Source organism: Hypanus sabinus, chromosome 28, assembly GCF_030144855.1.
Source record: "Hypanus sabinus isolate sHypSab1 chromosome 28, sHypSab1.hap1, whole genome shotgun sequence".
NCBI lineage: Eukaryota > Metazoa > Chordata > Chondrichthyes > Myliobatiformes > Dasyatidae > Hypanus > Hypanus sabinus.
This window is the reverse complement of record NC_082733.1, coordinates 40,366,526-40,392,686: the sequence shown is the minus strand read 5'-3', so window position 1 is coordinate 40,392,686 and position 26,161 is coordinate 40,366,526.

Sequence of the window (26,161 nt, the reverse complement as noted above, 5' to 3'; positions counted from 1 at the left end):
TACTACTTACCCAGTGTCATTTTCCAACAGTCCAATATCCACTCCCACCTCTCTTTCACTCTTCATATATTTGAAAAAAAATGATATTGTAGCGGTGTGTTACATGCAGCGCTAAAATTACGACACGGAGTCGGTAACTGCAGTCGAAGGAAAAAAACTTTATTCGAAATCCTCAGCCTCACTTTTAAGCCTCCCTCAACCTGCCCCCTGTGGCGCAGAGGCTCCAAAGCTCTGTGCTCGCAAACCCCCGTAGGCTATCTAATTGTGAGCCGGTTCGGATGTGCAAGGAAATGGGTCACCACATAACCCCCGCCCCAGAACCGGCGATATACCCCTCAATGTCCACAGTCTGGGCCAGAACCTGCTTGGGAGGTTGGCCTCTGCGCCGAGGTGCCGGAAACTCGGCCGGTTGTGCCAGGTCCACATGGGCCGGTTTGAGGCGGTCCACCGTGAAAACCTCCTCTTTCCCCCCAACGTCCAGCACGAACGTGGACCTGTTGTTCCGGAGCACCACAAACGGCCCCTCGTATGGCCACTGCCCGCCCCTTCATACAAACACGAACTTACAGTTCTGCAGATCTTTGGGTACGCAGGTCGGGTTCCGCCCATGCTGTGAAGTGGGTATGGGGGCCAGGTTACCGAGCTTCTCGCGCAGTCTGCCCAGGACTGCTGCGGGATCTTCCTCTTGCCCCTGTGGGGCTGGTAGGAACTCCCCGGGGACGACCAGGGGCGCTTTGTATACCAACTCGGCCGACGAGGCGTGCAGGTCGTCCTTGGGCGCTGTGCAGATGCCGAGTAGGACCCAGGGAAGCTCGTCCGCCCAGTTGGCTCCTCGCAGGCAGGCCATGAGGGCCGACTTCAGGTGACGGTGGAAACGCTCCACTAGCCCGTTCGACTGTGGGTGGTAGGCAGTTGTGTGGTGCAGCTGAGTCCCCAAAAGGCTGGCCATAGCTGACCACAGGCTGGAGGTGAACTGGGCGCCTCTGTCGGAGGTAATGTAGGCCGGTACACCAAAGCGAGATATCCAGGTGGTGATCAGGGTTCGGGCGCAAGATTCGGAGGTGGTGTCGGTGAGCGGGACCGCCTTTGGCCATCTTGTGAACCGGTCCACAATAGTCAGGAGGTGCCGCGCTCCACTCGACACTGGCAGGGGGCCCACGATATCCACATGAATGTGGTCGAAACGCCGGTGGGCGGGATGGAACTGCTGCGGTGGGGCTTTGGTGTGCCGCTGCACCTTGGCCGTCTGGCAGTGCATGCACGTTTTGGCCCATTCACTGACCTGTTTGCGGAGTCCGTGCCAAACGAACCTGCTGGAAACCATCCGGACAGTTGTCCAGATGGAGGGATACGCCAAGTTATGAATGGAGTCGAAAACACGGCGCCGCCAGGCTGTCGGGACGACGGGACGGGGTTGGCCGGTGGCGACGTCACAGAGTAGGGTCCTCTCACCTGGGCCTACGGGGAGGTCCTGGAGCTGCAAACCGGAGACTGCGGTTCTGTAACTTGGGATCTCCTCGTCTGCCTGCCGCGCCTCTGCCAGTGCCTCAAAGTCTACTCCTTGGGAAAGGGCATGAACGGTAGGGCGAGAGAGCGCATCCGCCACAACATTGTCCTTACCCGAGACGTGCCGGACATCCGTCGTGTATTCAGAGATGTAGGACAGGTGGCGTTGCTGGCGGGACGACCAGGGGTCGGACGCTTTCGTAAACGCAAAGGTAAGCGGTTTGTGGTCCGTGAACGCGGTGAAGGGCCGACCTTCTAGGAAGTACCTGAAATGCCGGATTGCCAGGTAGAGCACCAACAGTTCCCGGTCGAAAGCACTGTACTTGAGCTCGGGTGGCCGCAGGTGTTTGCTGAAAAACGCCAGGGGTTGCCAGCGACCTGCGATGAGTTGCTCCAGCACCCCACTGACTGCCGTGTTAGATGCGTCCACTGTGAGGGCAGTAGGGGCGTCCATTCTGGGATGTACTAGCATTGTGGCGTCCACCAAAGCTTCCTTCGTTTGAACGAAAGTAGCAGCGGACTCCTCGTCCCAGGTAATGTCCTTGCTCGGACCCGACATCAGGGCGAACAGGGGGCGCATGATCCGGGCAGCTGAAGGGAGGAAGCGGTGGTAGAAATTGACCATACCTATGAATTCCTGAAGGCCTTTGATCGTGGTGGGTCGGGGGAAGTGGCGGATCGCATCTACCTTAGCGGGCAGAGGGGTTGCCCCGTCTTTAGTAATCCTGTGGCCCAGGAAGTCAATGGTATCGAGTCCGAACTGGCATTTGGCGGGGTTGATTGTAAGACCGTACTCACTCAGTCGGGCACAGAGTTGACGGAGGTGGGACAGATGCTCCTGACGACTGCTGCTGGCTATGAGGATGTCATCCAAATAGATGAATGCGAAGTCCAGGTCCCGTCCCACCGCGTCCATTAACCACTGGAATGTCTGTGCGGCATTCTTCAGGCCGAACGGCATGCGGAGGAACTCGAAAAGGCCAAACGGGGTGATGAGAGCCGTTTTGGGGACGTCGTCAGGATGCATCAGGATTTGATGGTACCCTCGGACGAGGTCTACCTTGGAGAAGATCCGTGCACCGTGCAGGTTTGCTGCAAAGTCCTGAATGTGCGGCACAGGGTAGCGGTCCGGTGTGGTAGCCTCGTTCAGCCTGCGGTAGTCACCGCACGGTTTCCAGCTTCCCATCGCTTTGGGCACCATGTGCAGGGGGGAGGCCCATGGGCTGTCGGACCGCTGGATGATCCCCAATTCCTCCATCCTCTGGAACTCCTCCTTCGCCAGTCGGAGCTTGTCCGGGGGAAGCCGCCGAGCGCGGGCGTGGAGGGGTGGTCCCTGGGTCGGGATGTGGTGCTGTACGCCGTGTCGGGGCATGGCCGCTGTGAACTGCGGTGCCAGAACTGATGGGAAATCCGCCAGGACCCTGGTGAAGTCGTTGTCGGACAGCGTGATGGAGCCGAGGTGAGGGGCTGGCAACTGGGCGGCACCCAGGGAGAATGTCTGAAAGGTCTCGGCGTGTAACCAGTCTCTTCCTGAGCAAGTTGACCAGTAGGCTGTGAGCCCGCAAAAAATCCGCACCCAGAAGCGGTTGGGCTACGGCGGCCAGTGTAAAGTCCCACGTGAACTGGCTGGAGCCGAACTGTAGCTGCACCTGACGGGTGCCATAGGTCCTTACTGTGCTGCCATTCACGGCCCTCAGGGGGGGGACCCGGTGCCCTGCTGCAGGTGTCGTAACTCGTCGGAGGTAAAACGCTGATCTCGGCACCAGTATCGACCAAAAACCGGCGTCCCGACCTTCTATCCCACACATACAGGAGGCTATCCCGATGGCCAGCCGTCGTAGCCATCAGCGGCGGCTGGCCCTGGCGTTTCCCGGGAACTTGCAGGGCGGGCGACAACGGCGGGCTTCTGCGCCCCACCACTGGTGGTAGAAGCACCAATGTTCCTTGGGCCGGGGGTTGGCGGGTTCTGCGGCCAGGCCTGGACTGGTTTGCTGCTGGGAGCGTGGCTGGGAGATCTGTGCGATGGATGCCCCGCTCGCCTTTTTGGCGTTCCACAGCAAGTCCACCCGGGCTACCACCTTCCGGGGGTCACTGAAATCCGCATCGGACAGCAGCAGGCGTATGTCCTCGGGCAGCTGCTCCAGGAATGCCTGCTCAAACATGAGGCAGGGTGTGTGTCCGTCGGTGAGAGACAACATCTCATTCATTAAAGCCGATGGAGGTCTGTTGCCCAAGCCATCCAGGTGCAGTAAACGGGCAGCCCGCTCGCGCCGTGAGAGTCCGAAAGTCCTGAGGAGCAGGGCTTTGAATTCCGTGTACTTGCCGTCTGCTGGGGGCGACTGTACGAACTCCGCGACCTGGGCCGCTGTGTCCTGGTCGAGGGAGCTCACTACGTAGTAGTAGCGGGTGTCTTCTGAGGTGATCTGGCGAACGTGGAATTGGGCTTCGGCTTGCTGGAACCATAGGTTCGGTCGCTGTGTCCAGGAACCCGGCAGTTTCAACGAAACCGCATGAACAGAGGCGGCGTCGGTCATTTCTGGTCCAAAAATCGTTTGGACCGTCGGGGTCACCAATTGTAGCGGTGTGCTACACGCAGCGCTAAAATTACGACACGGAGTCGGTAACTGCAGTCGCAGAAAAAAACTTTATTCGAAATCCTCAGCCTCACTTTTAAGCCTCCCTCAACCTGCCCCCCGTGGCGCAGAGGCTCCAAAGCTCTGTGCTCGCAAACCCCCGTAGGCTATCTAATTGTGAGCCGGTTCGGATGTGCCAGGAAATGGGTCGCCACAATATCCCCTTTTATATTATTGGCTAGCTTACCTTCATATTTTATCTTTTCCCTCCTTATAGCCTGCCTTGTTTGTTTTTAGAAGCTTCCCAATTCTCTAACTTCCCATTAATTCTTGCCATGTTGAATGTCCTCTCTTTTTCTTTTATGCTGGGTTTGATAATCCTTGTCAGGCATGGTTATATCATCCTGATATGTCTTCTTCTTTGGGATGTATCTATCCTGCGCCTTCTGAGTTGCTCCCAGAAACTCCAGCCATTGCTGCTCTGCCGTCATTACCTGCTGTTGTCCCCTTCCAATCAACTTTGGCCAGTTTCTCTTTCAGGTCTCTGTAATTTCCTTTGCTCCATTGTAATACTGATACACTTGACTTAGCTTCTTCTTCTCAAATAGCAAGGTGAATTCTATCATAATCCCTTCCTCCTAAGGAAGTGATTATCCTATCTTAAGCTCCCTCATCAAATCCGCTACATTACACCACACCAAATCCAGAACAGCTGACCCCCTAGTGCTCTAAAAAGCCATTTTCTGAGCATTCTACAAATTATATCTCTTAGGACCCAAAATCCAGCACCAACCTGATTTTCTCAATCTACCTACATATTGAAACCCCACATACCTATCATAACATTACCCTTCTGACATGCATTTCCTATCTCCCATTGTAGTCCACGTCCTGGCTACTGTTCAGAGTCCTTTAAATGATTCTCATTAGGGTCTTTTTACTCTTGCAGTTCCTTAACTCTATCCACAATCAATCTTCATCTTCCAACCCCATGTCACCTCTCTCTAAGGATTTGATTTCATTTTTTTACCAGCAGAGCCATGCCTCCCTCTCTGTTTACCTGCCTGTTCTTTCTATACAATACATGTCCTTGGATGTTAAACTCCCAATTATTATCTTCTTTCAGCTAGTACTCATTGATGGCCACATACCTGCCAATCTCTAATAGATAAATCATCTACATTGTTCTATACACTGCATGCATTCAAATGTAACATCCTCAGTCTTGTATTTGTCATCCTTTTCGATTTTGTTGCTCTGTTACATAGCAACTCATCCCCTGACTGCAATGTCGCCCTATCATCTGCCTGTCCTGCCTCACTACATGCTGCTGCTCCTAGTATACCAACTGTTCCATGCTCCCCCTAGCACTCAGTTTCCATTCCCTTGCCAAATTAGTTTAAACTCTCCCTGACAGTTCTAGCAAACCTGCCCACAGGGATATTAGTTCTTCTCGGGCTCAGGAGTGACACACCCCTTTTGAACAGGTCAGACCTTCCCTTGAAGAGATCCCAATGATCCAGAAATCTGAAATCCTGCCCCCATATCCTCAGCCACATACTCGCCTGTCAGATCCTCCTATTCTTATCCTCTGGCACCAGAGATTACTACCCTGGGGGTCCTGTTTTCAGCTTTTGACCTAGCTTCCCAAATTCTCTCTTCAGAAACTCCTTCCCTTTTGCCATCTATGTCATTGGTGCCAAAATTCCGGCAGCTGAGCCTCTCCCTTTAGATCTGAGACGTCCTGACCCTGGCATCTGGGTGTCCCTATCGCATTGACAGGATCTCGTCTCTACTCCTCTAACTATAGAATCCCCATAATTAACATACTAACCAGCACACCTTTGGACTGTGGAAGGAAACTAGAGAACCCAGAGGAAACTGATGCATTCCAGGGGAATGACATACGAACTCTTTACAGAGGACACCGGGACTGCACTCTGAACACCGGGACTGCACTCTGAACTCCGACACCACCAGCCGAAACAGCATTGCGCCAACCGTAATGCTCCTTCACTTGTACAGTGAGTCCCGCCTTGCAGTTCACGCAGTGTGGGTTTTGGACATGTGATGCTGGCTGTAGACTCTGAACGTGACATGGGAATAGAGCAACGACCCAGGTTCTGTTACCTCCCACTTTGTCCATACTCAGCACTTCAGAATCAAAATCAGAACCAGGTTTAATATCACTGACATATATCATGATATTTGTTATTTTGCAGCAGCAGTTCTGTGCAACACATTTTGCACTAAATTACAATAAGAAATAAATATTAAAAATTAAACAAATAAATGAAAGAGCAAAGATATTGAGGTATTGTTCATAGGTTGGTTCATAGTCCATTCAGAAATCTGATGGCAGAGGGAAAGAAGGTGTTTCCTAAAAAAGAAAGTGAGTCTTCAGGCTCCTGCACCTCCTCCCTGATGGTCGCAATGAGATGAGGGTATGTTCTGGTGATGGGGGTCCTTAATGATGGATGCAGCCTTTCTGAGGCATCGCCTTTTGGAGGTGGACTCGATGCAGTGGTGGCTAGTTCCCATAATGGAGCTGGCTGAGTTTGCTGAGTTCTATTTTGCTTCCAAGCACACAGAGTGCCGGGCTTACTGCGAGACCCCCTGCACGGCCGCTAAACAAGATAGCAGCACAGAGCAGCCTCCAGGCTGAAGCTTTTGGGCTTTGAGCACAATGGGACCAAATTCATAAATCAGCCTCTGGCTGGACGAGCCGAGTTTGAATTGCCACTAATACAGCTATTTCAGAGTCACTGAGTTCATTTGCAGTACACATTTGTTTGACTGTGTCAGTGTAATTTTGCAGATTAAGATGTGGAATCTCTGTCCAGTATCTTGGTGTCTCTGTGTCTGCCACCATGTCAGCTCCTGGAGCCAAAGACCATGGCGCCAAACTGAAAGAATGTTCTATTTAATCAAAACAGCAGCCTAATGCAACATCAGAATGGGTTGCTTTCCTTTCCTTTTGTTATTCTCTTTCCTCATAAACTTCCTTCCTTGTTTTCTTACAGACTTTCTCCCAGCTGATGCGAGTCTAAACATTCTCTCATTTAGCCGTATAAACAATCATATGCTGAGGGAAGGCTCAACATTGAGCCACCCTTCGAGTTACTACCTTTCAACCATCTGGCTCTGAAACAGCATGGATAACTTCACTCACCTCAACACTGAACTGATTCCACCACGTATGGGCTCACTTTCAAGGTCTCTTCAACTCATGTTCTTGTTATTATTTACTATTTAGTTATTATTAAAATAGTTCAAATGTCTCAATTGAACATCAGAGAATGTGTACAGCATACACCCTGAAATTCTTACTCTTCACAGAGACATCCATGAAAAAAGAACCCCAAAGAACGAATGCTAGTACCTTCAGAACCCCAAAGCTCTCTCCCCCTCCCAAGCACAAGCCATTGCTGAAGCATTAGCCCCCACCTCCCCCATTACATTTTGTAATTGCACACTGGTTGTTTGTCCTTCTTTGTTTGTTTGTGTGAAGCTTTTCATTGACTCTATAGTATTTCTTTGTTCTACTGTGAATGTTCACAAGAAAATGGACCTTAGGGTAGCATATGGTGACAGCTACATACCTTGACAGTAAATTTACTTTGCACTTTTGAACATCACCATACCTGACATCCAGTATATGTAAAAACAGGGAAGTGGGAGAAGTAAATACGCAAATCCTCTCAGCGGCTAAAGTTCACATAAATTAAATAACACCCCTCTCCAACAATGGGGTGACAGAGTATAGAACTGTCTCTACCAAAGGAGGTGTAAGGTGCTCATATACTCCTGGTGGATGGTCAGATGAGCAGTTGGTGCCTATCACAAGTCCTGGTTAGCAACCACTGACGCCAGGCAGACAATCTCTGAAGAGTATTGATAGTGGCTGTCTTGTAAAGGCACTGCCCAGAAAAAGGCAATGACGAACAATTAGACAGAAGAATTTGCCAAGAATAATCATAGTCATGGAAAGACCATGATCGCCCATGTCATACACACGGCACATGATGGACAAGGGAATAGAGGGAGAGCAACTGTACATCTGCAAATAATTTATCCTTTACTTTCTAGCTGTCTTTGTGGCTCACTGGGTAAACCCCCACTTCAGCAGATCTTGGATTCAAAACTCTATCTAGAAACTCAAGCACAAATGATAGGCTGGCACAGAGAGAGCTTCATCTTTGGGGTGAAAATTAAATAAGGACCACATCTACCACCTGCAGATACAAACAATTCCCATCATGGACACTAGCCTCCCCAGCATTGGGGACACCTTCAAAAGTCAATGCCTCAAAAAAGCGCATCTATCATTAAGAGCAACACACACAAAATGCTGCAGAAACTCAGCAGGTCAGGCAGCATCCATGAGAGGAATTCATCATTATGCATGTGTTTACCAATCATCACCATCCAGGACATGCCCTTGTCTCATGACCACCATCAGGGAGGAGGTACAGAAACCTGAGACTCAAAGGTTTAGGAACAGCTTTTTCCCCTCCACCATCAGATTGCTCAACAAATAAACCCATGAACACTACCTCACTGGTGTTACTTCATGATGCACCATCAATAACTCTCTGAGACGTGAGGTGAAATATCAGCTTTTATTGACTGGAAGAAAGAACAAACAGTAGTTGACCACCACACTACATCCTGGAGACTGAGGGCAGGGCTCAGGCCTCAATCGCCTTTATACCAGGGTCTGTGGGAGGAGCCACGGTCAGTGGTCAGCAGGGGGGAGCGTGTCCAGAGAGGTATATGTAGTTCATCACACTTCAGTTTTGTGGTGCTTATTGGTTGGTTGCAAAGAGATTTGGGGTTATCCATCCTGGACACTAGTTTCCCATGATCAAAGACATCTTTGGGGTTATCCATCCTGGACACTAGCCTCCCCACCATCGAGGACATCTTCAAAAGGCGATGCCTTAAAAAGGCAGCATCTATCACAACTGTCCTTAACCACCCAGGACATGTCATCTCATTATTAACAGCAGGAAGGAGGTACAGGAGCCTGAAAACACACACTTGATAAATTTTATGAACAATCTCTTCCTCTCTACCATCAGATTTCTGAACGAATCATAAACCCATGAACACTACCTCACTATTTTTATATTTCTCATTTTAATTTATAATGTTTTCTATTGCACTATACTGCTGCTGAAAACTGACAGACCACATATCTCAGTGATAATAAACCTGATACAGATTCTCAATTTGTTTAAAAGTGAGGGTGGAATTATTCTCTGTGTCCAGCGTAACCACCATCACTAAATTCAATGACTTGTTTATTATTACAGTGCATAAGTGTATCAGAAACAAATGCATGTGATTTAACGTCGATAGACGTTTTGTACCGGACACTGATGTTTGTTGAGAGTTGCTGCCGTCAATAAAGGCCGTTCCAATGACAGAGAGGCATGCCAGCGTAGAGGTTAGCACAATGCTTTACAGCGTCTGCAATCATTGGTTGGGATTCAATTCTTGCCACTGTCTGTAAGAAGTATGTGTATTTTCTGCGTGACCGCGTGGGTTTCCTTCGGGTGTTCCAATTTCCTCCCACAGTCCAAAGACATACAGGTTAGGATTGGCAAGTTGTGGGCCTGCTATGTTGGCGCTGAAATTGTGGTGACACGTGTGGGCTCCCCAGCACAGTCCTTGCTGATTTCCCATGGCACATTTCACTCTGCTTCAACGTCCATGTGACAAATAAAGCTAATTTTTAATTCTCTGCTTCCGTTTATTTGCTTGAGCAAGCATCAATTCTGTCTCCTGTGTATCCTATATTATAAAAGTAAACTGAACTTGGGGGATTGAGTTGCATGAGCTGCGAGGTAATGTTGCAGTTCTGCAAAACCCTGGTGAGACCACACTGGGAGTATTGTGTTCAGTTCTGGTCGCCTCATTATGGGAAGGATGAGGAAGCTTTAGGGAGGGTGCAGAGATTTATCAGGGGGCCACCTGGATGAGAGAGCATGTCTTACAAGGAAAGGTTGAGTGTTGGAGGGCTTTTCTCTTTGGAGCAAAGGAGGATGAGAGATGATTTCAGAATCAGAATCAGAATCAGGTTTATTATCACCGGCATGTGTCATGTAATTTGTCAACTTACCTGCAACATTCCAATGAAATACATAATATGGAAGAAGAAAAAATAATAATAAATAAATTGTGGTATACATATAATGAATAGATTAAGAATCGTGCAAAAACAGAAATAATATATATTAAAAACTGGATAGTGTTCACAGGATCAATGTCCATTTAGGAATAAGATTAGTAGAAGGGAAGAAGCTGTTCCTGAATCGCTGAGTGTGTGCCTTCAGTCTTCTGTACCTCCTTCCTGATGGTAACAGTGAGAAAAGGGCATGCCCTGAGTGCTGGAGGTCCTTAGTAATGGACACTGCCTCTCTGAGACACTGTTCCGTGATAGAGGTGCGCAAGATGATAAGAGATATATGTGGAGTGGACACCTTATTCTCCAGGTGGCAATGGCCAATACCAGAACACATCCATTTAAGATGAGTGGAGGAAAGTTTAAGGGAGATGTTAGAGCTAGATTTTTTACACAGAGAATGGTGGGTACCTGGAATGTCTGTCTGGTGCTTCCCACTACTCCTCTCTCCCTTCCCTCCCTTCTATATCTAGATATCGATATATAAATATATTTATAGATATGCCTATGACTTTTGCACAGTGCATTACATTAGGGACATTTAAGATATTTAGGAGTTTTTCATACTGTACAGGGATATCAGAAAGATAGAGACCGATTTGGAAGGGAACAGTTAGACTGATCACGAAGTAAGTATGTATTGGTCGACACAAAATTGCAGGCCAAAGGGCTCATACTGTGTAATACTATTCTGTATTTCACCACCTTCTTTGCAACTTAAAACTAACAAAATACACGCCCTCCTTGATGTAATGGGAATATGCCGAGCCTTCTCTAAATGTTAAGAGTTTCCAGTGCTGACTATATTGGCGTAGCAAGACGTGTAAGTCAGCAAGTACAGTAAGTATTGCATTATGAGAGCAAAGGGTTGCCAAGGGAGAGGGTGTGTTGGCACTTTATTATCTACCTTCTGTACCAAATGAAATGGCCACTGAGTGTATGTTCGAGGTTTTCTGCTGCTGTGGCCCATCCATTTCAAGGTTCGACAGGTTGCACGGTCAGAGATGCTCTTTTGCACTCCACCGTTGTAACTCATGGTTACTGTGACCTCCCTGTCAGCTTGAATCACTGGCCATTCTCCTCTGACCACTCCCATTAACGGGGCATTTTCACATACAGAACATCCACTCACAGTATTTTTGAGTTTCTCACACCATTCTCTGTAAATTCTAGAGCAGGGGTTCCTAACCTTTTTTCTGCCATGGACCAATACCATTAAACAAGGGGTCTGATGACCCCAGGTTGGGGACCCCTGCTCTAGAGACTGTTCTGTGTGAAAATCTCCAGAGATTCACAGTTCTGAGATACTGAAATCACCCCGTCTGGCGCCAGCAATTATTCCACAGTCAAAATCACATATATCACACTTCTTCCCCACTCTGATGTCTGACCTGAGCAACAACTGAACCTCTTGACCATGTCTGCATGCTTTTATGCATTGAGTTGCTGCCACATGATTGGCTGATTAAATATTTGCATTAATGAGCAGGTGTACAGGTGTATCTAGTAAAGTGGCCGCTGAGTGTATGAAAGCTTGAGAATCTTTAAAAGCAGATGCACATGAGGGTTAGATGTTGGTACACTGCTGGCCCATCACTGTGTATGTCTGCAGCTGAATGGCACTAATAGGGATGTTTTGCCATTGGATCTACCTCTGTTATTTACCTTATTCAAGAGCCGAAGCACTATAATTATCTCATTATTGTTTATGGGGCTTGCTATTAGCAAGTTGCTGCACCTCCTACGTTACAACAATGACTATGTTTCATGTACTTCATTAACTGGAAAGCGCATTTGATGTCAAAGGTTCTACATTAACATAAGATCTTTTCTCCCTGCCTCAAATTTCCCCACTCCTTTGCTAAGATCTTCGACTCCTCTGTTTCATAATTTTCGGAGCACACATAGCCTTCCCAAACTTGAGTCCAAGAGCCACAAGGTAACGCAGAGCAGCAAACACAATGTGCTGGGGAAGCTCAGCAGTATCTGTCAAGGGAAATAAACAGTCGACGTTTCGGGCCCATCCCCCTCATCAAAGCAATATAGAGTTGCTGCTCTATAAAACCCTGCTTGAACCGCACTTGGAATATTTTGTTCAGGTCTGCTCAGCTCATCATCGGAGGACATGGAAGCTCCAGAGAGGGTGCAGAGCAGATTCACCAGGACGCTGCCTGGATTAGAGTGGGTGCAGAGGAGATTCACCAGGATGCTGCCAGGATTAGAGATGGTGCAGAGGAGATTCACCAGGATGCTGCCTGGATTAGAGAGGGTGCAGAGGAGATTCACCAGGATGTTGCCTGGATTAGAGAGGATGCAGAGGAGATTCACCAGGATGCTGCCTGGATTAGAGAGGATGCACAGGAGATTCACCAGGATGCTGCCTGGATTAGAGAGGATGCAGAGGAGATTCACCAGGGTGCTGCCTGTATTAGAGAGGGTGCTGAGCAGATTCACCAGGATGCTGCCTGGATTAGAGAGGATGCAGAGGAGATTCACCAGGATACTGCCTGGTTTAGAGAGGGTGCAGAGGAGATTCACCAGGATGCTGCCTGGATTAGAGAGGGTGCAGAGCAGATTCACCAGGATGCTGCCTGGATTAGAGAGGGTGCAGAGCAGATTCACCAGGATGCTGCCTGGATTAGAGTGGGTGCAGAGGAGATTCACCAGGATGCTGCCTGGATTAGAGTGGGTGCAGAGCAGATTCACCAGGATGCTGCCTGGATTAGAGATGGTGCAGAGGAGATTCACCAGGATGCTGCCTGGATTAGAGTGGGTGCAGAGCAGATTCACCAGGATGCTGCCTGGATTAGAGATGGTGCAGAGGAGATTCACCAGGATGCTGCCTGGATTAGAGAGGGTGCAGAGGAGATTCACCAGGATGCTGCCTGGATTAGAGAGGGTGCAGAGCAGATTCACCAGGATGCTGCCTGGATTAGAGAGGGTGCAGAGGAGATTCACCAGGATGTTGCCTGGATTAGAGAGGATGCAGAGGAGATTCACCAGGATGCTGCCTGGATGAGAGAGGGTGCAGAGCAGATTCACCAGGATGCTGCCTGGATTAGAGAGGGTGCAGAGGAGATTCACCAGGATGCTGCCTGGATTAGAGAGGGTGCAGAGGAGATTCACCAGGATGCTGCCTGGATTAGAGAGGATGCAGAGGAGATTCACCAGGATGCTGCCTGGATTAGAGAGGATGCAGAGGAGATTCACCAGGGTGCTGCCTGGATTAGAGAGGGTGCAGAGCAGGTTCACCAGGATGCTGACTGGATTAGAGAGGGTGCTGAGCAGATTCACCAGGATGCTACCTGGATTAGAGAGGGTGCAGAGCAGATTCACCAGGGTGCTGCCTGGATTAGAGAGGGTGCAGAGGAGATTCACCAGGGTGCTGCCTGTATTAGAGAGGATGCAGAGCAGATTCACCAGGATGCTGCCTGGATTAGAGAGGGTGCAGAGGAGATTCACCAGGGTGCTGCCTGGATTAGAGAGGGTGCAGAGGAGATTCACCAGGGTGCTGCCTGGATTAGAGAGGATGCAGAGCAGATTCACCAGGATGCTGCCTGGATTAGAGAGGGTGCAGAGCAGATTCACCAGGATGCTGCCTGGATTAGAGAGGGTACAGAGCAGATTTACCAGGATGCTGCCTGGATTAGAGAGGGTACAGAGCAGATTCACCAGGATGCTGCCTGGATTAGAGAGGAATGTGGAAATATTAAACACCAGGGAAATAATTTGTAGGGATTGGAGGAAAGTTCAGGGGGGATGTCAGGCAAGATTTTTTTTCACAGTACTGGAAGTGTGAAACGTGCTGCCAGGGTTGGTGGTAAAGGCAGATACATCAAGGACATTTAAAAGACTCTTAGATAGGCAGATGGATAATAGAAAAATGGAGGGCTATGTGAGAGGGAAGGGTTAGATTGATCCGAACCTGTCACTTTGGTTTGGCATTTCCATCAGTCAAGTGTACTACAGGGCTGTGTGCTGAAGAATGACAATAAACCACCTTGGATCTTGAAACCAGCTGGCGTGTATTCCATAGAGCTTCACGCCTTACACGAGGATGACACTCCAATCAGCACGGTTTTACATTGAGCCTAAGGTGCTGATTGATGGAAAAGGTATAGAGCTGGAGGAGGAATCTGATAGGGGAGGACAGAGGACATGAAAGAAAGGGAAGGAGGAGGTGAAAGGCAGGTGAGGAGAAGAGAAGGGGTGAGAGGCAGATAGAATGGGAAATGGAAAAAGAGAGAAGGGAATGGGAGGAAGTTAGAGAAATCGATGCATGTCTAAATGCTCCGAGGGAGGGGAACCCACCTACCCTCTGACTCCAAGGGGAAGTACATGGACGTGAACTGCAGCAGATAATTATTGTCTTGGATTGGGGCCAGACAGAGTTGAACGAATGCTCAGTAAAATTACTTGAATATCTTTGTCAAGAGCTATCAGCAAAGTAACCTCCCAATTAATTGGATGCTAAATCTTGCCTTGGCCTGTCCATTATTTCACTCAATTATATCTCAAATATGGGGAAAAGGTTACAAAGATTTTTTTTGTTCGTTCCCCCAGGGGAATTTATGCTTTTTCTTTTGTGCTTGTTCCTTTTCCAATCTATTATATTACTTTGCTTCCTTTGCCTTTTCCTTGCTAATCTTCTCACTCATTGAGGTGAGGGCAAAGAGGGAGTTTCCTTCACCAGCTGGCCCATATTTCCTCTCCCAGGATTTCTCCCATTCCTTGACCTTGTGCCTGTCATGAGACAGACTTCAAGGTCATAGATGGGATTCGGGCACCAGCTGTGACACAGCTCCTGTACCCACTTCAGGCTAGGAGCATCAAACCATGAGACATAGGAGATAAAGCAAGGAGGAGAGAGAAGTCACTGTGGTGTGTCACCAACGTGTAATTGCACCTCAGTGCTTACAGAGAACACTTTTCAGAGTATTTTAAAACTGCCATTCTCTCCCCTGCCAAATTTGTGAATTGGCAAGCTGAAAGTTCCCTCGAGCAGTGAGTCCACATATGGTGAGAGGAGCCGATGACAGATGTGAAAGACAGATCTTTCAGCAGAGAAGGAAACCATTTGGCCTGCAGTGTACACACCAACCCTTTGATAGAGTGTTCCAATTAGTCCCCCACTTGCCTACTCCTTCCCCCATACCCTGCAGAATGTTCCTTTGCCATTATTTATTCAATTACTTTTTTGAAACTTGCACCATCCTTTCGGGCAGCAAAACTCTTTTAGTTTTTGAATATGTGAATATACCTGGAAATCCATGAGCAGCACACACAAAACGCTGGAGGAACTCAGCAGGTCAGGCAGCAACTTTGGGGAGGAATAAGAGTGAATGTTTTGGGCTGAGGACTTTTGTCTGGAAAGGACAGGGGAAGAAGCCAAAATAGGAAGATGGGGAAAGGAGAAGTAGGCTAACTGGAAGCTGATAAAGTGAGACCGGGTGAGGGTGAGGGTGGGGGGGGGGGGAGGGATGAAGTAAGAAGCTGGAAGCTGATAAAGTGAGACCGGGTGAGGGTGAGGGTGGGGGGGGGGGAGGGATGAAGTAAGAAGCTGGAAGCTGATAAGGTGAGACCGGGTGAGGGTGAGGGTGGGGGGGGGGAGGGATGAAGTAAGAAGCTGGAAGCTGATAAGGTGAGACCTGGTGAGGGTGAGGGTGGGGGGGGGAGGGATGAAGTAAGAAGCTGGGAGGTGATAGGTGGAAAAAGTAAAAGGCAGCAGAAGAAGGAATCTGAAGGGAGAGGACAGTGGACGATGGGAGAAAGGGGAGGTGGTGGGCAGCCGAGGACAAAAGAAGGGATGAGAGGGGAACCAGAATGGGAAAAAGAAAAAGAGAGAAGTGAAAGGTGGGAGAAATTACTGGAAGTTAGAGAAATTTATGTTCATGGTGTCAGATTGGATGCCACCCAGACAGAAACCGTGTAAGCCATTTGGTATGTCCACAAACATGTTTTAACAGTCACTTCTGTTGGCTGATGATCATTCACCTTCAGACAGAGAGGTCTGTTACTTCCAAAGATAGTGTAGCAATTAGCGCTAAGCTTTACTGCACTAGCGATCACCAATTGGGGTTCAATTCCCGCCACAGTCTGTATGGAGCTTGTACATTCTCCCCATAATCGCTTCGGTTTCCTCCAGGTGCTCTGATTTCCAAATAAGGTACAGGTTAGGGTTAGTAAGTTGTGAGAATGCTATGTTGGTGTAGAAGCATGGCAACACGTGCGAGCTAACTTCAGCACAGTCCATCATGGGTAAAGCCCTTCCAACCACTGAGCACATCTACATGAAACACTGTTGCAGGAAAGCAGCATCCATCATCAGGGACCCCCACCACCCAGGTCACTCTGTCTTCGCACTGCTGTCATTTGGAAGAAGGTAGAGGAGTCTCAGGACTCACATCACTAGGTTCAGGAACAGTTATTACCACTCAACCAGCAGGCACTTGAATCAAAGGGAACAACTTCACTCAAATTCACTTGCCCCATCATTGAAATGTTCCCACAATTAATGGATTCACTTGCAAGGACTTTTCATCTTATGTTCTCAATATTTATTGCTTATTTATTATTATTATTATTATTATTATTATTATTATTATTATTATTATTATTATTATTATTATTATTATTATTATTTCTTTCCTTCTGTATTTGCACAGTTTGTTGTCTTCTGCATTCTGATTGAATGCCCAAGTTGGACGATCTTTCATTGATTCTGTTTCGATTATTATTCTATAGATTTATTGAGTAATTTCAGAGCAGTAAATGGTGACGTATATGTAGTTTGATAATAAATTCACTTTGAACTTTTTGAACTTTGACACAGATGATGCATTTCACTGCATGGTTCAATGTTTCAATGGACATGTAATAATTAAAGCTGATCCTTAGAACGGTGGCAAAGATCTCATTGCTGATGGGTTTGAGATGTTGGTGCTGACAAGGAATAACAGCAGGAGCCAAGGATCTTGGAGAAATAGAACCATAGAACATTACAGCACAGAAACAGGCCCTTTGGCCCTTCTTGATAGTGCCTAGTTTTTTTGCCTTGACCCACTGACCAGAACCTGGACCATATCCCTCCATACACCTCTCATCCATGTACCTGTCCAAGTTTTTTTTAAGTTAAAAGTGAGCACACATTTACCACTTCATCTGACAGCTCATTCCACACTCCCACCACTCTCTGCGTGAAGAAGCCCCCCCAATGTTCCCTTTAAACTTTCCCCCCTTCACCCTTAACCCATGACCTCTGTTTTTTTTCTCTCCTCTAGCCTCAGTGGAAAAAGCCTGCTTGCATTCACTCTATCTATACCCATCATAATTTTATATACCTCTATCAAATCACCCCTCATTCTTCTACGCTCCAGGGAATAAATTCCTAACCTATTCAACCTTTCTCTGTAACTCAGTTTCTCAAGTCCCAGCAACATCCTTATAAACCTTCTCTGCATCCTTTCAACATTATTAATATCCATCCTGTAATTAAGTGACCAAATCTGCACACAATACTCCAAATTCGGCCTTACCAAAGCCTTATACAACCTCACACCATAATATTCCAACTCTTATGATCAGAGTTCGCTAGTGTTAGTGGTAATGATGCAGGTGATGTGTAGAGTAAACCTTGGTCAGCTGGAAATCACTTGCAACCGTCTGTACTTGGGATCCACGTTGCCAGGATTAATTGGCAAGGCTGTGGACGCACTATGGAGGACGTTGAGGTTATGTTGCATTAGTTCCTGGATTCTGGTTGCTCTTTTTCTGTATTTGAGCAGTTTGATTGGGGCAATCAATGCGGACTGGGGCGCTTCAGTGAAGAATGGCCCTGCAGCCTGCTTAGTGCATGGCATGGTGCTGGACTGAACTAGACTGAACGCTACTGTTTTAATATTTGATATTCTATGTGGAGTTCGCTCACTTTTTGCTGTTTGCACAATTGGTTCCTTTTCATGCGTTGCGTGTTTGATGTTTTCTTGAATGTATTCCATGGTGTTTCTTTGTTTGGTGGCTGCCTGTGGGAGGATGAATCTCAGCGATGTATTCTGTATACATACTTTGATAATAAATACACAGAACATTTGGAGATAATCCTCAGAGCAAGCAAGGTCACCAATGCCCCGGGCTGAGGAACATTTGATGGGTCTGGGCCTGTAGTCATTGGATTTAAAAGAATGAGAGAGAGTCTTATTGAAACTTACTGAATGTTGAAAGGCCTAAATAGAATGGATGTGGAGAGGATGTTTCCAATTGTGGGAGAGTCATATGGGAGTGTAGGGCACAGCTCACAATAGATCAGAGATGAGAAGGAATTTCTTTAGCCAGAGGGTAGCGAATCTGTGGGAATTCATTGCCACAGATGGCAGTGGAGGGCAAGTTATTGGGTATATTTAAAGCACGGATTGATAGGTTCTTGATTATTAAGGGTGTCAAGGGTTTATGGAAAGAAGGCAGGAGAATGGGGTTCAGAGGGAAAATGATGGAGTGGCAGAACAGGTTCAATGGGCCAAATGGCCTAATTCTGCTCTTGAGTCTTAATGCAGGGGTTCCAACTTTTTTTATACCATGGACTAATGCCATTAAGCAGGGGATCCGTGGACCCTAGGATGGGAACTCCTGTCATAACGTCTTCTGGATGGACACAGAATGAAACAGGCTGAAAGAGGAAGGCAACAGCAGTTGTAGTGGTAGAAACATCAGAAACATGAGTAAGTTTGTTAGTGCTCCAGAGCAATACTGCAAATCTATACACCTGCGATTTACATATTTGCTATACACAGCCGAGGATCAGAAGAAACAGTCCAAAATATGTCATCAGGCTAAGGACACTAGCGAGGGCATTGCAACTTTCAATCACATTTTTACTAATCACTTGGTTTATTCGCTGTATCAGCTGGCAAATGAGAAAATCCAATTTACACTACCTGACACGAAGGGAGGCCTGCAGAACAGTTGTCACTATGGAAAGAATATTTTTGCTCAGGACACTGCGCAGAGCTGGAAGCAGAAACCTAGAGAAATGTCAGTGTGGTCAGTGTTGTGTACTTAATATTTCAATAATACAGTATGTGAGTAATCTCATAAATATATTGTTTGATTAAGCATTCTTTGTCGTTTAAATTTCTCATTATACGTTATATGTAAAACATTGCATACATCATCACACTACCGCGTGATACGTGAACGCCTCGTTTAAAGTAAAGAATGAACTAAGACTCGCATCTCTTGGGCTCTGTTGTTTTTCTTCTAATTGGTTTAATGTTTGAAGATATAATATTCAGTGTGGTATGTAAACGCCAATATCCAAGAACAGAACAAAAGCAGACTCAATACCGACCCCTGCAGAACACCACCAATCACCAGGAGCCAAAGGCCTTTTGAAAATCCACAAAAAGACATCCTCGGGCTCTCCTTTGTCTATCCTGCCTGTTATCTCCTCAAGGAATTCCAACAGATTTCTCAGGCAAGATCCCCTATGAAGGAAACCACGCTGACTTTGACCTATTTTATCATGTGCCTCCTAGTACCCCAAAACCTCATCTTTAATAATGGACTCTAACATGTTGCCAGTCACTGAAGTAAGGCGAACTTCAAAGTTCAAAGGAAATTTATTATTAAAATACATAATGTCTCCATGTACAACCCTGAGGTTTGTTATCTTGCGGGCATAGACAGTAAATCCAAGAAACACAATATAATCACTGAAAGACCACACCAAACAGGATGGACAAACAACCAATGTGCAAAAGACAATTAACTGACGAGAGGGCATACGGGAGCAAAACATATCAGCTGGTAGAGTGGTGTCACAGCAACAACCTTGCACTCAATGTCAGTAAGACTGAAAAACTGATTATGGACATCAGAAAAGGTAAGACAAGGGAACACACAACAGTCCTCATAGAGGCATCAAAAGTGGAAAAAGTGAACAACTTCGAGTTCCTGGGTGTCAATATCACTGAGGATCTAACCTAGACCCAACATATCAATGCATCTAAAAAGAAGGCATGATGGCAACTATATTTCTTTAGGAGTTTGGGAAGATTTTGTAAGTAATCAAAAACTCTTCTAAGTTTCTACAGATATAACATGGAGAGCATTCCAACTGTCTGCATCAATGTCTGGTATGGTGGGGGGGTGGGGAGTGGGGCATATTGCACAGGATCAAAGTAAGCTGCAGAGAGCTGTAAACTTAGTCAGCTCTGTTATAACCAGGACATCTTCAAGGACGATACCCTAGAAAGGCCACACCCATCATCAAGGACCCCCACCACCCAGGTCGTGCCTTGTTCTCATTGCTACCATCAGGAAGGAGGCACAGAAGCCCAAAGGAACACACTCAATGATTCAAAAACAGTGTCTTCCCCTCTGCCATCTGATTTCTGAACAGACTTTGAACCCATGAACACTACCTCACTACTTTTTTCACTTCTTTTTCTTGCACCACTTATTTAATTCAACTATTTAATTTATATATATACCTACCATAACTCACAGGGTTTTTTTCTCTATTATTAAGTTTTGGCACAAAGTCAACAAATTTTACAACATATGCTGGTGATATTGAACCTGGCTCTGGTTCCAACTCTGTGCAAGTACAAAAGAAAAAAATAAATAATAAATAAAACATAAATTTCCAGAACATGAGGTGAAGAATCCTTGAAAGTTAGTCTTGGGATGTGAGTCTAGGGCTGTCAGTGATGGGGCAGTTGAAGTTGAGTGAAGTTGAATGGAGAGACCTACAAAAAGTCGTGGATACAGCCCAGTCCATCACAGGGAAGGCCCTCCTTACCATTGAGTACATCAACACACGGCACTGTCGCAGGGAAGCTGCATCCATCATCGGGACCCCCACCACCCAGGCCATGCTCTCTTCTCACTGCTGCCATCAGCAAGAAGGTACAGGAGCCTCAGGACTCACACCATTAGATTTAGGAACAGTTATTACCCCTCATTTATCAGGCTACTGAACTTGTGGGAATAATTTCACTCAACTTCACTTGCCCCGTCATTGAAATGTCTCCACAATCTATTGATTCACTTTCAAGGACCCTTCATCTCATGTTCTTGATATTTATTTATTATTATTATTATTATTGAGTAGTAACTATAACACTTCAGGAGTTATAGTTAACTGCTAGAGTTAACTCTAGGATCAATGTAAGATCAAGTAGAGTGCAGAAGACAACAAGCTGCAAATACAAACATAAATAAATAGCAATAAATAAAGACAGCATGAAATAACAAGATTAAGAGCCCCTAAAGCAAGATCATTGGTTATGGGAACATGTCAAAGGATGGGATGAGTGTAGTTATCCCCTTTTATTCAAGAGTCTGATGATTGAGGGGTAGTAGCTGTTTTTGAACCTGGTGGTGCGAGCCCTGAGGCTCTTGTACCTTCTATCTGATGGCAGCAATGAGAAAAGAGTCTGGCCTGGGCAGGGAGGATCTCAGATGATGTTATGTTGCTTTCCTACAACAGCATTCACATAGGTGTGTTCAGTGGTGGGGAGCACGTTAGTCATGATCTACTGGGCTAGATCTACTGCCTTTTCTAGGACTTTCCATTCAAAGGTATTGGTGTTTCCATACCAGGCCATGATACAGCTAGTCAATACACGCTCCACTACACATCTATAGAAGCTCTTCAAAGGTTTTGAGATCATGCTCAGTCTCTGCAGACTCCTAAGGAAGCAGAGGAACTGCCGTGCTTTCTTCACAGTTGCACTTACATACTGTGCCTAGGTCAGGTCCTCAGAAACAGTAACACCCAGGACTTCCAGTCAAGATGGCACCAGCATACAACTTTCCCTCCATCGACGTCTTCCAGATAGCTCACAAAAAGGTATTTTTTACTTCTTTTACATCTGTTTGTCAACTTAAAACATGTTTCTGGGACTGTTAGAGCCTGTGATTCACAGCTTGGAGATTGCTTCAGTGATCCAGCACTTTGCTGTCTTCGAGAAGATTCAGGAAGCGAGCACATACTTGAACAACCTCGAAGCAAAGAAACTTTGAGATAGGGCACAAGCCGATGTTTGACTATTCCATCAGCTAAAGCATCCATTAATTGCCAATTAAAGTGTCGAGGAAGACTGAGACATAGAGGCGAATATGGAAAGTGCGTGAGAGTTCAGTGCCGACTGCCTTCCTTTTGATCGCTGCCAGAGAAGGAATCTGTGAGCAGAATATCGCTGTGTGGCTCGCTGTGGCAGGCGGGTAGGCCTCTCTGCCTCATGTGGTGTCCCTCTCTTTCAATGAATGTCGGTGATATTGTAGGATGGCATCGCGGATCTGCGTCTATGGATTGGACTATTGCATTTTTGGACTTCGTGGACTTCTTCCAGACTTAAGTTTTCTATGTTCTGTGTGGCTCATGGAGCTCTGGTTTCCCTCAGACATTTACTGGGAAAAGGTCTACTATCTAAATATTAAGGAAACAGGCCTACTACAATGATTAATTTAACGGGATCAGAAATATTGACAGAGTAACAAATCGTTAACACGTTACACTTGGCTGAGGTAATGAATGTTTGCCAGCGCAGGTTTTGGGCGTAAACAAACAGTCAGACTCCAACACCAAGATTAATTATTCATTTCCTTGAAGTCTAACTGTGCAACAAGAAACCTTTCTATTAATGATGAAGGATTTCACAGCACCATACTGATAAATTATGCTTTGCAGAGTTGATTATTTGGACAGTGTTTCCAAACTAACAAACTATTTACGCAGTTGAGTAACAAATTTTTTAAAAAGAGTTGGTAATACAGACGATGAAGCAAGCAAATAATTTAATTTCTCTTTAGGACCTGAGGTAACTTTTGTTAAAAATAATATGACCACACTGAAAGGGCACTTGGAAGATCGCAATATGCCCATGATATTATTAGATCAGGATTCGATCTCTGCCACTGTTTGTATGGTCTCCTGGTGATCTGGTTTTCCTCTGGGTGCTCTGGTTTCCACCCACATTCTGAGGAAATACGGGTTTAGAAGGCACAGGATATATACAACCCAAAAAGAAAGAAATATTCTAAAGGCAGGATGACACAACCGTGGCTGACAAGAGAAGTCAAAGCCAACATAAAAGCCAAAGAGACGGCACACAATAGAGCAAAAATTTGTGGGAAGTTCGAGGATTAGGAAGCTTTTAAAAGCCAAGTAACTAAAAATGTCATTTAGAAGGTAAATATGGAATACAAAAGTAAGCCAGCCAATAATATTAAAGAGGACACCAAAAGTTTCTTCAGATACATGAAATGTAAAAGAGAGACAAGAGTGGATATTGGACTGTTGGAAAATGATGCTGGAGAGATGGTAATGGGGGGGGGGGGGAACAATGCAACAGCAGACAAACTGATTAAGTATTTTGCATTCATCTTCACTGTGGAAGACACTAGCAGTATGGTGGAAGTTCCAGGTGTCAGGGGGCATAAAGTGTGTGAAGTCACCCTAACTAAAAAGAAGGTTCTTGGGAAAGTGAAAGGTCTGAAGGCAGATAAGTCACATAGACCAGATGGTATACATCCCAGGGTTCTGAAAGAGGTTGCTGAGATCATGGAGGCATTAGTAATGATCTTTTAAGAGTCACTAGATTCTGGAATAGTTCCAGAAGACTGGAAAATTGTAAATGTCTCTCCAAGAGGGGAGAGAGGCAGAAGAAAGGAAACTATTGGCCAGTTAGTCTGACTTCTGTGGTTGGGAAGGTATTGGAGTCAATTAAGGATGAGGTCTCAGGGTACTTGGAGGCACGTGAGAAAATAGGCCATAGTCAGCATGGTTTCCCTCAAGGGAAAATCTTGCCTGACAAATCTGTGGGAATGTTTTGAAGGAATAACAAGCAAGATAGACAAAGGAGAATCAGTTAATGTTGTCTACTTGGATTTTCAAAAGGCCTTTAACAAGGTGCCAACACATGAGGCTGCTTAACAAGCTACAAGCCCATGATATTACAGGAAAGATTCTAGCATGAATAAAGCAGTGGCTGACTGGCAGGAGGCAAGAGCAGGAATAAAGGGAGCCTTTTCTGGCTGGCTGCCCGTGACTAGTGGTGTTCCACAGGAGTCTGTGTTGGACCCAATTCTTTTAATGTTACATGTCAATAATTTGGATGATGGAATTGATAGCTTTGTTGCAAAGTTTGCAGACAATATGAAGATAGATGGAGGGGCAGATGGTATTGAGGAAGTAGAGAGGCTACAAAAGGAGTTAGATTAGGAGAATGGGAAAAGAAATGACAGATGGATTACAGTGTTGGGAAGTGTATGGTCATGCACTTTGGTAAAAGAACTGAAATGGTTGACTATTTTCTAAGTGGAGAGAAAATATTAAAAAATTTGAGGTGCAAAGGTCCTAGACTCCCTCACAATGGCCTCTGGCCTCTTACATCTTCTTACCAGTCTGTCACCTCTCTCTGGGACCCCTCCTTTCTCCTATGATTCACTCTCCTCTCCTATCAGATTCCTTCCTCTCCAAACCTTTAACTTTCCCACACACCTGGCGTCACCTATCACCTTCTAGCTAACCTCGTTCCCCTCTCCCAACCATTTTATTCTGGCATCGTTTGAAGACCAGTTCTGAAGAAGGGTCTAAGCCTGAAATGTCAACTGTTTATTCATCTCCACAGATGCTGCCTGACCTGCAGAGTTCCTCCAGCATTTTGTCTGTGTTGCTTTGGATTTCCAGTATCTGCACACCTTCTTGTGCTTATAAATACCAGTGTATATGTACAGTGTAAACAGTCTCCCACTTCACTTCTACATTTGATTCCATCATCTGTTCAGAATAATCCCCTCGCTCTTACACCCAAACAAGCTTCTGTCCAATCTCCAATCTCTTTCCTAATCTGGCAGGTGGAATGATTGTTGGTGCCAGATGGGGTGGTTTGAGTAACTCAGATACTGCTGATCTTCTGGGATTTTCACACACAATAGTCTCTAGAGTTTACAGAGAATGGTGCAAGAAACAAAAAAATATCCAGTGGGAGGCAGTTTTGTGGGCTGAGATGCCTTGCTAATGAGAGAGGCCAGAGAAGATTGGCCAGACTGGTTCAAGCATATAGGAAGACAACAGTTACTCAAATACCATGTGCTACAACAGTACTGTGCAGAAGACCATCTCTGAACACACAACACAGGAGGAATGGAGACAGGCTAACCCCTACTAACATCAATGGATCTGGGGTTGAGAGGGTGAACTGCTTTAAGCTCCTCAGCACAAACATCACCGAGGATCTCACGTGGTCTGTACACACCAGCTGTGTGGTGATTAAAAACACAACAGCACCTCTTCCACCTCAGACGACAGAAGAAGTTTGGCATGAGTTCCCAAATCCTGAGGACTTTCTACAGGGGCACAATTGAGAGCATCCTGACTGGCTGCATCACTGCCTGGTATGGAAACTGTACTTCCCTTAATCGCAGGACTCTGTAGAGAGTGATGAAGACAGCCTAGCACATCTGTAGATGTGAACGTCCCACTATTCAGAATATTTATAAAGACAGGTGCATAAAAAGGGCCCGATGAATCATTGGGGACAAATTCTTCCAGCTGTTACCATCCAGGAAACAGTACCTCGGCATAAAAGCCAAAACCAGCAGGCTCCGGGACAGCTTCTTCCATCAGGCCATCAGACTGATTAATACACACTGATACAATTGTATTTCTATGATATATTGACTGTCCTGTTGTACATAGTATTTATTACAAATTACTATAAATTGCGCATTGTACATTCAGATGGAGACATAATGTAAAGATTTTTTACTGCTCGTGTGTGTGAAGGATATAAGAAATAAAGTCAATTCAACATCGAACCTGAAATGGTTGGGCTACAGCAGCAGACGACCACGGACATACACTCAGTGTACGTCAGTGACAATAAGC